This window comes from Zonotrichia albicollis, chromosome 1, assembly GCF_047830755.1.
Source record: "Zonotrichia albicollis isolate bZonAlb1 chromosome 1, bZonAlb1.hap1, whole genome shotgun sequence".
In the NCBI taxonomy this organism is placed as follows: domain Eukaryota; kingdom Metazoa; phylum Chordata; class Aves; order Passeriformes; family Passerellidae; genus Zonotrichia; species Zonotrichia albicollis.
The window spans coordinates 117,697,272-117,709,588 of NC_133819.1; the positions used below are offsets into that span (position 1 = coordinate 117,697,272).

Genomic DNA, 12,317 nt, shown 5'->3' on the forward strand with positions numbered 1-12,317 from the left:
GCAGTTGTAACTGAAATAATACACCAAGAGCCCCTCTTGAACATTTCTCCACGTGGATTCATATCAAAACCAGAAAGACTAATTTAACTTTTCCCAACACACAATAAATGTGGGTTGATCAATCTGTAATGGGTGTGTTTTGTGAATGAATATGTTGTTATAATTAAATCCAGTTTTTAAGACACAAAACTGCTATAAGTATTTTTACTAGTGGGTTTTATTTTTCTTTCAAAGCCAAGCCTAGGAAAAAAAAGTCTGACAAGTGTTGAGACAAATTTACTAACTTCAATTCCTCAGCAGTAGTATTTATATTACTAGAATTTCTCTGCACAAGGCAATGCTTGAAAGAACAGCAAACACAGGAAGGGAGCACAGGAAAAGGAAATAATGGACTATTTGGTGGAGACATGACATCATTTGCTTTGCAACGTATCTGTATTTCACAGCCACAAGAATATCAGACAGCTCCAAGATAAGGAACATGTTTATTTAGAGAATAAATCTAGTTCAGATTTCATCATAATGTCAATATTTGCCATATGACTACTACAGTTCCTGTCAGTTAACACTCAGTAGTTAATAGTATGTTGTATGCAAAGGGAGAAGACCTGAATGACCTGTGTATACAACCTGAGAACTGTCAGGTCAGCAACATGGGTCACTCCACTTTTGGAGGGTTCATTTCTCGCTGGGTGCAAGGAGACAAGAACAGACCTTCACTTGGCAGAAAACAGCTGACTTCCACCTCACAGATTTTGTTTTCCCAAGATTTTAGTACCAAACTTGACAACTAAGACAAATTATCAGGCTCCTGTCAAAAACTACAGACAGTCCAGCCAGGCCATTGCAGCAGAGACTTCTCCTGCCCTTTGGTATGATGCAGATCAGTGGGAAGCCAGGGTCTGGTAATCAGGTGTTGGGGTTGGGCTCTGGCTGCAGATGCTTGGGAGTAACTGCAGAAGGAAGAGGGGCAGCAGCCAGTGAAGCTGCTACACACACACGTTGCAGACACTGCAGGTGGAAAGAGTGGTTTTGGCCAGCACTGAAATCTTGAACCCATTGTATAGACAATGGGGTTACACTTCATTAAATGTGGGCAAGAGATGGGGATAACCCTAAGAAATGTAAGTTTCTCTAAGCCCAAAGAACAACATGCTGATTGTTACTCTGCTAAGCCCAGATGAACAAATAACCTCATGGTGGGCTGCTTGCTTTACATTTTCTGTGTATTAATTGCAATGCACCAAGACTTATCTCCAAAGGAAGCATGTGCTTCCGCAGAACACCCAGTTACAAACACTTCAAGCGGTCAGCAATATCTGGTCCCCCTTCACCCAGCTCACATGAACTGTGTTGGTTTGCCTTGTTGTTTCTGCTGGCCCTAATACACATAAATTACTCAGAGAGCTCGTAATTCAGCAGTAGCTCTCCCCATAACCCTTGACAAGGGGGATTAAGGGCGCCTTCTGACTCTGCATTTACCATTGCCTGGGAATGACTTCGTGAGTGGTGATTGATCTGCTCCAAGGGAGTGGCCTCCCCTCTGTCAGCCCTCAGTTTGCACCTTCACTGTGCCCCAGACTGGAAGTTGCCATCTGTGCCTCTGGGGTTCTTCCACTGACACAGATATCTGCAATGTCCCTCATGCTAAGACGGGGGACCTCACTAATAGCTACAGTGATCAGAGTTATTGCCTCCCAAATTAGTGACTCTGTCCTTCCGATCCTGGTGTTGGTGTTTCAGGAATTAGAAGCTGTAAGGTTGACTGGCTGGTTCAGACTACCCTTGCCTTATCTTCTCTGTCAGATAAGTCATGTGTGGCCCAGCATGGCAATCCCCATGCTGAGAGTCCAGCTCAGGACATGCAGAGTAAGTGCCCAGACCGCCATCCTCAGCAGTGTACAAAACAAATAGAACTGTCATAATTCACAGGAGAACAAAGACTGAAAATTTTCTGCCTCTACTCAACACCATATCACAAAATTCCACGGCTCACCAAGTAGAAAATAATCCAGACAATTCTGTTTATTGTTATGTTGGTTAATTTTACTCAGTTCCAAACTGTCCTTCTTCTCAGTAAGGTTCCTAGTAATGCAAATGTCATTCAGCTTTATTCAGATAAATCATGTCAAGTGCATATGTCTAGCAGAGAAGTTCTCCTTTCTGCCAAAAAATTAATTCTGAATTTGTATAATGCTCCTTGTGAACAAACAGTGCTTTCATTACCTTTGTAGAATGCATCTCCCTTCTACAGAAAATATGGCTACTGACAGCAGAAGAGATGATATGGAATAAAAGCAAATCTAACATTCAAAACAATAATAGGTATTTCTACATATTAGCATTCATACCAAGTTTAAAATCAGTACTATTTGGATCACAGATGACTATTGAATGCTATGCCAAAGTAGCTATAAAAGCAACGATAATGACAATTTGAAAATAGTTAACAGTGTGAATTGGAAGATTTAATATGTTTTCTTCTTTTAATGTACAGCCCATTCCCAGAATTTCCCTGGACCATGTGGACAGACCAACTGTCACAGCTGTCTATCAAGGCTGAATTAGATGAAGACAAACAATACAGGCTTTGTGGTTCAACTGAAGCAGCAGTCTCAAAAGTTTCCATTTCTCATCTGCGGGCACTGTGGGAGCATTGTCTTCCCCCTCTCTGAAAAGAGAATGGAACAATTATGTTACTGAAATTCCTCTGCAGTGGGTCTGAAAGACTGTTTATATCCAGCCAGGAAGACAGGGAAAACTAAAAGCTGGGATTTCATGACAGCAGGTGGGAGCAGTTTCAGGGTATATACTTCAGTGACATAACGGTACTAATTCTTCTCTTTTAGGGTAAAGCCAGTGCTGCAAGATTTACTAGCAATGGAGGAAATGGCAGTAAAAATGCAAAGTTAAATGCAGTAGTAAAATTATTAATTTAACACAAAGTTTTAAAACTGGCTTTCTGAATCAGTCTGGTAATTGATTATAACCTGGTGCTCATGAGTAGTAAACTAGAAAGAAAAATATACTGGTAACAGCAAACTTTTTACCATTTACTGTTTTAAGGGCCTTACTAAGAGAAGTGCTGAGTACCTGCTCTGATGGGAGTCAGGTGGACTCAAAGGATAGAAAGCAATCACTCAATTCCTCCCAAGAGCAGTAATATTCATTAGCAGCATTAATCAATACTTGATTTCATGCAAACACATATTCATGTGCTTTGGCATAACCTTAAGAATCCAGGTGCTCAGGTTGACCCAGTGCTCTCAGTTCAGAGGCAGTTGGCATGAGAATGTCTGACTGCTTCATTCTGTTGTAATAATAATTTCCTTTTTTTTTTCCTGAGGTTATTATAGTGCTAACAACAGCTCAGTGTGTACACACAAACAATCTGAAAGCGCTCGGGTGCAAATGGTCACCTGGGGCTACAACTGCTTGCAGGAAGAGTCAACTCATTCCAGAGAATTCCCACTTGGTCCTGACAGGGGAAGAGGGTGTAGAGGTTGTCAGCAACCAGCAGTGCTGCCAAGAAGTCAGTGCCTACCCTCAAGACAATCTGTGATTTCCATATACTCCCTCAATACCCCCCAAAGCCATCTCTGGGAGGCCGCAGGCGAGGCTTCAATTCTGGATGGCACTGTAGCCAGGCATTTGGGATCCCTGTCACAGGATCCTGTCATCGACCAAGGAATGACAAGGAGGGCTAACCCTCACAGCCTCTGGACACAAGTCTTGCAGGTAATGCCTCAGAGCCAAGAGGGTTTAGTGCTGAGACCCCTCAGCCCCAGGGGGTGAAATCTGGGGGGGACAGGTGTCCCAAAGGTGAGAGACTGTGCTCTTTTTGGAACTGGAAAAAGCACCCTTAAAAGGAAAACAATAGAAGCAGCTCTGGTCCATGTGCAGTGGTGAGAGCACTGGACGTGGAAGGAAGAGGTCACGATGGCAGATGTTCTCCAGGCAGTGCCACGAGTGACATGGAAACACACAAGGTTTCAATGGTGTTTCCTGGGGAAGCCTATGGCATAAGAGGGACTCCTCTCCTCTTGATGAACTGATGAATTGATTATCTAGAAGGTGGCAATGGACCAAGAGTTGGTGATCTGAAGGGTGACAACTGAATTGAGAGTCTAAGGTTCTATCTTACTGTGATGTATTGGGAACTTGGCTGGGGGGAGAAGGAATGTTTGGAAGGCTTTCATCCTGAGTTCTGTGTGTTTCTTTTATATATTGTAAGTTAATAAAGATTTTTTCCTTCTATTCCTAAGCTGGAGCCTGCTTTGCTCTATTCCTGATCCCATCTCACAGTAGACACCAGGGAAAAGGGATTTTCATGGGACACTGGCATGGTGTCAGCACCGAACCATGACAGCCACATTGTCTGGCAGCACCACCATTTGACGGTCCCCTTGAAGAGCTTTCCATCAGCTGCCTTCTAAGGCAGGCTGTAAGCAGGGAAAGGGTTTTACACTCCACATAACAGCACAGAGGATTCCCAGCTCTTCCTGGGGCTTGGTATATATAGGTGTAGCATAAAAAAAAAAGCAAAACAACAACCAAGTAATAACAAATTATTCTCCATCTCTGGAAAAAGTCTTGGCATGTTTTTCAGTTGACTACTGATACAAGGGTGCAGGGACCAACCAACCCACTCCTCCCTGAATTGAAAAGAAAATTTCCATTTTTGTGGCCTGAGGTACTGGATCAGTGAATAAAACTGAACAATCCGAGTGAGACTATTCAAAAGAAGCCAAAACCTTTGTGGTTTTAAGGTTCCATTTAGGTAAACTAATGCTGTGACACAGTGACACTCCCTCAATCTCAATTAGTGCTTAAACTAATTAAGAAAATTGTTTTACACACTGCATGAGTAGTACCTCTCTTCTTTCTTGAATAATCCCTAGTGTAATGTAAGGGTGATTGAGTATCTAATTACTCTTTAATTGAATGCACATTTTGTACATTTTTAGCTAGTTCAAGCTTAATGCTTTTAGTCCAAAAGTCAGTGAAATTAAGTTGAACTGGGATTTGGTACCTATTGTATTAACAAATTTCTTTTTGAAGGGAGCCTAATTATGAGCCAGTCTGAAGATTTCAGCTGTGTTTCTTACAGAAATACTTAATGCATTGTCTGACAAAAGACTGATTGTATATATTGGTGGTGTTATTATCCAAGTTTGTCCTTGTTTGTTATTATGTTTGTTATTATCAATGTTTATCCTTGTTTATTCTTGTTTAGCAATAACTTTCCTACTTTCTGGTGAAGTCCTCTACAGACCAATAATTATTCCCAAAGAAAACCTTCCAGGATCAGTGCCATAAACACCTGCAAAATCTGAGAGTTCTTCACAATACCCATTGTTAGAAAAAAAAATTATTAACAAGGTTAATCAAATCTCAGAATTCAACCTCAGAACAGAAAAATACCATTATTTTTCCAAGAAGATTTATATCTAATTCTTTCATATACAAAATTTTATGCACCTATATTCTTCACAGAGAAAGTTTTCTTGTTCAAAACTAGGAGAAATGGAACACTATAAATTTTACCTCAGAAACAAGGAGCAGAAGTAGGAGCAAAGATAAGGAGCAAAGCTAGGATATTTTTAAGAACCAAAGGTTCCAATGTTCCTACAGCAATAGAAAGAAAATATTTAAAAGAGAAGATATGAGAAAAGTTCAGTAAAAAGAATTATTTTTCAAAGTCTCCCAAAAGTGTTGAGAAGGTGCAAATAAAGAGAGTATGGAGAAATTAGATAGGACGTCCACAATAATCTGTCTTTCCATCTGATAGGGAGGAAGTAAGATGTCCCACTGCAGCAGTTTTACGTCAAGATCAATACACAAGATCAAAACCTTTATTCTGCTGCTTTAAAGGAGCCAATCTCTTTCCTGGAGAGCTTTTCCACTTCTTTTGTCTTACCCTACTCCTTACCCCCATTGTCTCACACAATGCCCTTTTTCATCATAGAAGGATCTTGCCTTCTCCTCCTTAACATTATGATAAATCAAAAAGTTCAAGAGTTTTTTAAAAAAGCAAAATACAAAATACACAGATGGCAAAACCTTGTGTAATACTGACAAAACATTACCTTTATCCTACACCTTCCTAAAAACAGCACTTGAAAGTACAGCCAGGTGTGGATTCAGTGTGTCTCAGAAAAGAGAACTGAGAACCTTATCAAACCTTATCATTCTTGAAAAACTTTGCATTCCTTCCATTAAAAGGTTACAATTTATTGAATCAGCATCAAGTTCTGTGGGCATTTAACTGCCTCTAGCTAAATTAAATACACCTTTGCTTGTTTTGAGCTATGGGGATTGCATAAATGGTTTCAAAGAAACTTTTGTTGTGTAGCACTGCTCTTCATAAACTCTGGTCTTATCCATAAAACATTGCTAACAACAGTAAGTGCTGACATTCTGTTTCTTGAGTGGCAAGTATCAGTTGCAAAAACATTTTCAGTAATCCAAATAACCTGGAAGTTTTCATTTGCTATTTATTTACAAAACATGTCTGTTTGCTTAGCAAGAGTTTGTATATTTTTCATTGCATTGCCTTCATCCATACAAAATATTCAGAATTAAAAAGTTCCAATAAGAGTAAGGATCTGGGCTGACCTGGATCTTCAGTTTCAATGCAGCAATACTGTTCTGCTTAAATCTCTGTGATTTCATCCAGGTAAAATAGAGTGCACTGCCACAACATTGGAAAAGGAGGAAAGCATACTGCAGGCTTTCTTCTCTGTATTGTACAGACATATGTACCTGTGTGTCCTTCTAGTATCTTTGATAATTGAGAGTATATTACATTATATTTTATATGTGCCACTCTTTTTTTTTAAATGGGTGTAGCTTTACCAGTGATGATTTAAGCTTCCCACTATTTTGACTCACCATTAATTTGTAGCATTTTCCCCATAAGTGAAAATACCATGGCAGAGTTTCAGTGGATGTTCAGACTCTCAACTTGTGTGCTGTGATTACTAATAAACATGCTGTGAGAGTGTTTTGTATGACAGGCACTCTGGGCTCCTGGCTACATTATCAGTTCCCAAGCAGCAGTCTACAACCCATACATGGTTTATGGTAAGCTGCTGGGAATTATACTCTCAAAACTCTTTTTATGAAAAGCTGATGATAGCAGTGAATTATGAATCAGAAAGACTGTATGATGCTGGTAGACACTCACAGGTCACAAAATTTAGGAGCACTTGTCAGCATAAAGCATCTTATTTGAAGCATAAGCAGGGATCTGATTCCTAGACTACCCTGTGATGTTTTTAGCTTTGAAAAGCACAGTAATCTCTCCTCCTTGCTTCTTTACATGCTAAGGGATTTTGAACATTTTCCATTCTTCCACAATTCATCTATTTCTAACAAAAGCTCAGTAAGGAATTGAACAAGCACAATTCCAATATGATACTAACTCTGAAAACTCAGAATGGTTTTCTTTCTCATTTAGGGCTTGATCACCTGCTATACTGATGCTCTAGCCTGGACACATAAATACTTACCACAACAAGGACATGAATACCTACCACACCCAACTCTTGGCTGCCTCTGGCTACCAAGTCGCTACATTCTGGCCCACATGTCAGAGGTATGTCACATAAGTAACAGAAGAGTTTTTCTAGTCACTTATTTGAATCATCAGCAGTGGAGGAAAAAATTAATGCTGATGTAGGGTTCACTTGCAATCTCAGTGCACTACCCTCTGCTATTACAACGAAGCAGAGTAAAACAGCCTCAAAAGGCACCCTTTTCCAGCCATTCCTGGAGCTTTTGGTTGCCTGAAGGCTCCAAAAATTTTGTTTCCAGTAGGCCTCTGATTATGGTGTGTGGCTCACAAGCCAAATGTGTTTGGCCCTCTGTCCTACAGTCATGCATTTAAGTACAAACACTTTCTCAAGAATTCTAAAGTGGGTGCAGAGGGCTGAGCACTGGACATTAGACATTAAATACAGAAGAAAAAGAGTTAGTTTTGGTGATAACATGAAGTTCAGTTCCTTTAAAAGACTGAACCTTAACAATTAAACCAATCACCTTTTAAGCACAAACTAAATTTATGGAGACAAACAATAACCAATAAAAAATCACTCATTTAGAAGAAGTATAAATACTTATATTTCAACAAATCTAGGAAATTGGTGTTTGCATTTCTAAAGAACTAGTGTTGATAATCTTTGTGTCAGGTTGATTCAGGTTTTTTTCAAACAGGAAGATGATAAGAACAGCTGTAATAGCCTAATGATGCATGGCTGCTGACAGCTCATTCCAGCTCTGGACCTACACAACAGGAAAGGATAAAATCCCCAAGTGTTAGAACTTCTGCAAACCAACTTGTTTGTGAACTTCACAAATTGCAAATGCTACTTGTAAACTGAGAGTAAAGGCACGTGGATTGCTAATGTAAATGTCCATTAAAATATAAATTTCACTGAGATCTGTTTAAACACAGAAATACAGTCCATAGCATTGCATCACCCTTCCCATTTCTTAAAGGCAAGGTGCGGCTCCATGGCTCACTCTGAATTTGAATGTTTTTCATATTCTACAATCTATTATCATATAATTCATAATTCCATAAAGAGGAGAGTGCACCACCACCTGTTCAGCACTAGTTCATTCCCACTGACAACACCAGATCCCCTATTTAATATCCTGGTGAAAGGGCAACATAGTTTTGTTGCCACAAGAGCTGCTCAGCAGCTTCAAAAACAAGTAATTTGCACTTTCCAGTCACAAAACACACCAGATAGTCACCACATCATCCCCCCTCTCATTGCTGTGAAACTAACACTGTGCCAGCTTCTTCTTGTCTGCTCAGACCTCTCAGAATCAAGCAGAGAGTGTCTGAAGCATCAGAAATGCAGTCTCTGTTCCTCCCACCCTAAATTACACCTTCCTGTTCCTCAGGCCTAGCAAAACCTTTTAATGATGTCATTTAATTGTTTTCTCTAATCTTGAATTTACAACTAGGAGAATAGTAATTATATTAAGCATGTTTTTAATCTGAATCAATTTCTGCCATCATAATTTACAGAATATAGGATAAACTTGCAGCTTTTTGCAGTTTGAGTGTACCACAGATGTATATGTATGTATGAGTATGCATATGCACTTGTATATACAAAAACTGATGCTTTCTCAGGAATTTCTGAATCAGTCACAAAAGAAAAAATGTTCAGGAGAACTTGAGTAATGTGTGTATGTAGATGGAGTAGGTATAAGACATCATCACACTTCAAGGATAATTGTTCATGAATATAAAATAAATTGTGTCTGAGATGGGGAGTTTTGAGACAACACACTGGAGATCAAATTCCTTATTTTATTAACTATTCTCAAAGTAAAGCAAATTAAAGTTTATCACTCTAAAAAGAAAATATTCTTTTAGAAAATTGTTTTTTAGAACAAGCTCTTACAGTCTCCTACTAAGTCTTGTGGATTTCAATGACCTCTATAACAGGCACCTACTTGATCTCCTCTTCGTAAACAGAAGCAATGCCATCTACCTACTCTATGCATGGAATCATGTGTATACACCCTCGTGTATGAAGGGATGAAGACACGTTGGCATGCCATACCAAGTTCACTATCATTACAAATTCAAACAGATTCTCAAGCATTTGAAATCAGAAGTCTTGCTCATTCACAGATAAAGCTGTTCCACTGATGTGAAAGAGGGGAAAGGCATGTCTATCAAATCAGCTACACATAAAGCAACAAGAATTAATCAGTGAAGAACACAGTACTGAAAAAGTACTTATCCATTAGAAAAGGTGGCAAGCCCCAAAATTCCAGCAAGCCTTCTGGAATAGCCACACTTCACATCTTGAGAAATAGTGTGTCAAGCCTACAACTGTCAAATAAATATCCTTTAATGAAATGGAAGATTTAATTTTTTTGTTGTTTGACTCCTAAGAGCGGTAGCATTTGTTTTCCTCATTGTTAGGCTTTGCTGTATAACAGTAACTATAAATCTTATTTCAAGATCATCTGAAATTATCAAGAAATAGCTCAATGCCCAGAGCAAGGGTTCTGACTCAAGCAGGAAGTAAAAAAGAAACTAGCATTAACACTGAGGAAGCCACAATGTTATCCCTTTTCCTTCAGAAAAGGACTTGGGAGTCCTGGCAAACATCAAGTTCAAGCTAAGTCAGTAATGCACCCAAGGCACCAATGAAGTTCTGCAGCTTTCTCAACTGCATCAGGAAAAACACTGCCAGAAGGTAGAGGAAAATGCTTCTACTCAACACTGACAGAACATCTGGAGCCCTGGGCCCAGTCCTGCGTTCCCCAGCTCAGAAGAAACACAGACATACAGGAGAGCAGCAACAGGCTACAAGCGTGGTAAAGGATTGGAGCACCTGCCATTAAAGGAAGGCTGAGAGAGCTGAAACTGCCCAGCCTCCAGAAAAGGTGTTTCAACAGGGATTTTATCAATGTGTACAAACACTTTATGAGAACAAGTACAGAATCACACCAGACTGCATCTTCAGCTGCATACAGAGAAAGGAGAAGAGTCAGCAGGCACCAGCTTGTGGAGGGACAGAATGTAAGAGAATAGCGCAGAAGGCAGTCTCACACCTGAGGAGTTGCAACTGTACTAATCACCAAAGATTAGGAACAGGCCTGCCCTTAAAAGGCCACAGCTGTGTCCAATAAGAAGACAAGTGCTACAAAAGAGTGGGTTAGGTGGTTGGGGAGAGAGTTGGAGTTTGTTGGTTGCTCTGTGAAGAAGGTGTTAGTGCTATGAGGAGAAGCCCATGAGAAATCACCAAGAAGGTATGAGAGCTTTGTAATAAAATGACAAAACCAACGGAAATATGGGAAATTTCATTTAAAATTAAGAAAAACCTTTTTCCCTGCAGGAGTGCACAGGTACCAATTGCTTAGAGAGGTTAAGGAGTCTTCATCCTTATGATATTCAAAACCCAGCTGGACATGGCTCTGAGCAACCCACTCTTTGAGTGTCAGGCTCAGTGCTAAGCAGTTAACGCTGCTTTGGGCAGAGGATCAAACTAATAGATCTACAGAGGCACCTTTCAATTACAACTACTCTGTTATTCTGTTGTTCCTCACTCTCTAAATCTGAACTCAATTTTTTAACCTTCCATGTCTAAAAGTAAATCTGTACTGAGCTTTTACTCCAAACTCCTTAACACCTGACTGGTTCTTTCACTATTGGATATGATTTGAAGAGGTTAGAAATTTTTTAAATGGCTTTTTCAAAAGAAATGTATTTGAAAACTTCAGTAATGGCAGGAGAAGAAGGATGAAAAGGTCATTTAATGGGATGTAGTTTGGATGCATGTCAAAAACCCTACCAAAACAGAATTCAAAAACTCCTTAACCTCAAGCTATAGCTGAGACATATGTTTTCAGCAGAAAAGAAGCAGTCAGGAGATGCCAGTTAGATAACAGCTATCTATGCTGTTAGATAGCAGCAAGCTTATTCTAAAACCTACTGGGTTAAAGAGAGCAGAGAAGCTACTAAGTTCTATTTCTTTTGTCATCCTGAAGGCCCCCTTTAGAGCCTGGCCAAACTTTGTCTTAGAACTGGAGAGGAATGTTTTGAGATCTGGGCTTTTCTATGATGGAGGAACATTTAAAAAAATATAGTTCTTTCCCTGGTATTACACACCATGATATTCAATGTTTGTGTCAACTCTGCTTCTTACTCAACAAATTAGAACAAATTACATCAAAGATCAACATATGCCATCTGATCATAAGCCACAAAGGGTTCAGTTTTGTCAAGGTTTAAATCAAGGCTGAGGAACAGATGTTCTGAAGCTTTGGGAGCATGGTGTGCAAAGAGACTGCATTCTGATTCAGTCAAAATTAATTAGACCTTTCAAACAACCTTTTTCTACTCCTATGGATACACTTACAGAAACATTTGTCTCCTCCTTTTCCCGGCAGAGTAACAAGGTCATGGCAAACTAACATTCCCCAACGTTCTTCAGGAGGCTGTGCCACACTGGCTTGGAATAAAAAAAAAAAATACCTAAAACTTTCCTGACAGGAGTTCCAGCAGCTTTGGCAGAGGGGCATAGTGTATGAAAAGAAATCAACCAGTGTGTTTGTAATTGAATGTTAAAGACATAGCAGAGCTTTAAAATAAAAAGTAATCTGCTCTTTGAAAAGAAGAACAGCTCCTCTTGAATTACTAGGAAGATGCTGCCCTGAGAAGTATTACTTCCCCATCTACTACTGAGTCCTCACAGCAATATTCAGCTGATGCCAGCAGTCCCAGCTTGAGGGACTTCCCTCGTTCTGTGAAGGAAGGAATCTTTCTGAGGATTTCTGAG

At 39.7% G+C, this 12,317-nt stretch overlaps 1 protein-coding gene across 1 annotated transcript in view; it reads right to left on the minus strand.

Annotated features, from left to right (window-relative positions):
- Positions 1-468: 468 nt before the first annotated feature.
- Positions 469-12,317, minus strand: part of CA8 (carbonic anhydrase 8) — a 50,514-nt gene continuing 38,665 nt past the window's right edge. Inside the window, exon 9 of the mRNA XM_005479327.4 lies at positions 469-2,671. The gene's annotated coding sequence lies outside the window, so the exon portion shown is untranslated. The remainder of the gene's footprint in view (positions 2,672-12,317) is intronic.